Source organism: Pteropus medius, unplaced genomic scaffold (assembly GCF_902729225.1).
Source record: "Pteropus medius unplaced genomic scaffold, Ma_sr-lr_union100, whole genome shotgun sequence".
In the NCBI taxonomy this organism is placed as follows: Eukaryota; Metazoa; Chordata; class Mammalia; order Chiroptera; family Pteropodidae; genus Pteropus; species Pteropus medius.
Genome location: NW_024352790.1, coordinates 2,034,643 through 2,038,257, shown reverse-complemented (window position 1 = coordinate 2,038,257; position 3,615 = coordinate 2,034,643). Strand labels below are relative to the sequence as shown.

At 32.5% G+C, this 3,615-nt stretch overlaps 1 pseudogene; it reads left to right on the top strand.

The window, feature by feature from the left end:
* Positions 1-3,075: 3,075 nt before the first annotated feature.
* Positions 3,076-3,194, top strand: LOC120592335 (uncharacterized; annotated as a pseudogene).
* The last annotated feature ends 421 nt before the right edge of the window (positions 3,195-3,615 follow it).

Below are 3,615 nucleotides of genomic sequence, written 5' to 3'. Positions count from 1 at the left end.
GACCTTGATATGTTATAGCTGAGAAGACAAATACCTTGTCAAATAAAAAGGCAAGTTTTTTCAGAAGGTGGGCATCCAATAAAAGGTAAAGTCATGTATTCCTGGTTCTCATACACATCTTCGCTCTATAGAAAATACTCCTCATAAGGATTTTTAAATTTAATAAATAATTGTGAATGACCTTATAATATCTCTAGGCAACACAGAAAGCCATTCTACATGGTCCTTTTGACCTCTTTCTATGCAAATAGGCTTGCAAACATCTGAGCTAACAGAAAGCGACCAAAAAAAAAAAAAAAAAAAAAATAGTACCAGTAAAGTTGCTTAGATGCTAGGAATAAACATACATAAACTGTCCTCTGTTCAGCATGAATAAACATAGATACACAGTGTAATACAGAAAGCTAAAATTGTGTATTATAAAGATAGCAAGACCTTTGAAAAGTCCAAACAGCTGTGAAGTACATTTAGCCACTTGGACAATGCTATTTTATAACATGAGGTCTTGTTTTTGCTCCACTACTAATAATTCAATATTGTGTTTGCTTTATACCTATAATTTGCATTGTCTTAGTAACATGTATGATATAACCATGTCAAACTATTTTTAATATTGTTAAAAGTAACATTATTCTAAATAAAACAAATGACTACTTTTTTTATTTTGAAAGTTTGAAAATATTTAGGGAGGAAGTTTTCAACTCAAGAACATTATAGATTTCTACATACACTCAAAATTATTACTAAAGTATCTAATTTCCTTTTGTTCTCAATTTTTAAAAGTCTTCAAAGTTTTTAACTCTGCATCAAAATATTTTGTACATAGTAAAAATATGATATTTAATGCAAAAGTAAAAAGTTAAATAATTTTCTCTTGAAATCCTATTTGTCAAAAATTAAAGCTGAAAGATCATTAGGAAATCAGTTTTGAGAACTGCCAAACCCAGATCAATTTTTAAATACTTTGACTAGTCTGAGAATTCCAACTTCCTCTACTTTGGCTCAGTACTAGAATATTAGATTCAGAAATCAGGTGGTGATTTCTTACCCATTGATTTGCAACTTAATGTTAATTTCACAATTGTGGGACTGGATAAATGATGTATAGTTCTGGTCCTAGGAATTATTCCAGCAGGACTCAGGGAATATCCGCACTTTCATGTAGACAAGTTATTTTTTATATAAATATATATATATATAAAAATATATATATATTAAATAAATTTATATAAATATATATATGGCTAAATGTATATATATATATATATGGCTAAATGTATATATATATATATATATGGCTAAATGTGTATATATATATATATATATTTAAGATATTTATAGAGAGAAAAAAAGAGAGGAGAGAGGAAGGAGGAGAGAGGAGGAAGGGAAGGTGGGAGGGAGGTGTATGCTATATTCTAGGTATATGGATATAACATACATTGGATATTATATATATTTATCTTTTATTTACTCACTGATTGGGCCAGAACACCAACATCTCTCAACAATACACAACCTCTAGCATCACTGTTTAGCCATGTAGATCCCTGGTAGGTTTCATAGAATCTTACCATACACAAGTCTAGCTAACTCCCAGCCAAAGATTCATGGTAAATCCTCACAGAGATTTTGGTGCCTATCCTCTGTGCAGCTTCCTCTTCTCTAGAACCCGGTCTTGCAAATTACATCCAGGTGCTTAAGATAGCCACACACTCCAATCTCTGCCTCTAAAAGGTTAGCAAGATCGTGTATCTGCTTGGGTTCCCCACACCTGTGTGGTGGTAAGAATCTGTCCCATGCAAAAAACTGAGAAAATAGTAGGGCTCACCTAGTGTCTTTCCTTATCTCAGTGACTATGGTCTTATGATTTCTGTTCTTCAATGCTTAGAAACACTCACATATTTACTTTGGTTTTACAGCTGTTTTCAGTGACAAGAAAAGCTATATTAGTTGCTCTGCCATGGTGGCAAGTGATAGTCTCCTCTGCTTAACTACTGATTTTACTTACTATACAGTAATATTCATGTTTTCTGCATCTTCTGGAGTTAATTTTATGTTTCCAGGAATTTGTCTGTTACATCTAACTTTTTATATTTCTGGGCAAAAATTCGTTCATAATATCTCCTAGTTTTAATTTCAATGTGTACGGCCATCCATTCACTCTTAATATTATTTTTTGTGACTTGTCTCTTTTTCTTGGCCAATTTCATCAGAGGCTTGTCAAATTTATTAGCCTTTTTAATGAACTAATCTTTGTATTGTGTAGATCCTCTGTATTAAATGTTTCTCTACTCTGTTATTATTTTCTGTTCTTATCTTTATTTGCTTTGGGTTAATTTTTCTATCCTTCAAGATTAAATCAAGTGCAACATAAAAATGAAACACTTGACATATAATTCATTTTTTAAATACTGTGAAGGGAAAAGACTGAAAACATAGCTCATAGACTTAAATATCTTCTCTTGACCATCTCATTTTCAAGTCCTTCGATTCTCTGGCTGTTAGCGAATTCTTAGATATTCATGTATGGCAGAAGTAATCATAAAGAGCATTCAAAATTCTGAATGCTTTGGAAACTGTAAAGACCAAAGAAGCAAAGATACTTGTCTTTTTTTTTTCCCTATTCAACATTAAACCTAATGTGTGAGTATTTAGATCTCAATTATAGTCTCTACTTACATTTTGATTACAATAATATTAAAATCAGCCTGCATAAATTAAACAACAAAGTTTTGAGAGCCTTCTTTGTGACAGGCACTGTATAGACATGCTTCCTTAAGCACCCAGAATCATTCCTGGTTGCAGAGGTAAATAATTCTAGGGTTCTTGTACATTTGCACAAATTACCCACAAAGCACAGAATGTAATATATACTCTATATCAAGACTCTACATGATTGAAGATGCTTGATTTCAAATTGTGTTAGGAAGGGACACTGTGGAAGATCAGCAAGTGTGAATGAAGTATGATTGGTTTGGTTCTTTTATAAATCCTATAATGAGATTTTATTGGTGCTAAAACAACTTTTTTTAAATCTCAAGCTTCACTAAATATAGTTTTCTTAGAAAATAATTAGTCTACAGCCATGCTACTCTGAATAAGCCCGATCCCATCTGATCTCGGAAGCTAAGCAGGGTCAAGCCTGGTTGGTACTTGGATGGGAGACCACCTAGGAAGATCAGGTGCTATAGGTGTAAAAAATAAAAAATAAGGGATTGTAAGCTGACAAGTTCCTTGCAATCTGTAAGGTCAACCAAGGGTTGCCTTGCCTAAAAAAAAGAAAAAGAAAAAAAGAAAAAGAAAAAGAAAATAACTATAAAAATACCACCTCTCAATGTTAATGTTTCTGTTTAAATATAATGCGATGTACTTCTAATAGTTTACCAGAGGCATACAGAAAAGAAAGAATACACACATACATACACATACACACAAACTCAAAATATATGAGTCTGATATATTCAGATAATTCACCATATACTCTAAATTACTTAATTGGAAACAGCCTAATAGTTGCTGAGCAGCTACCAAGGTAGCTTTGGTAGTGAATGATTATCTCTGTGGGGCCCCTGATGCCACACGGAAGTCGAGGGAGATCATCAGTGAGTTGCTGAA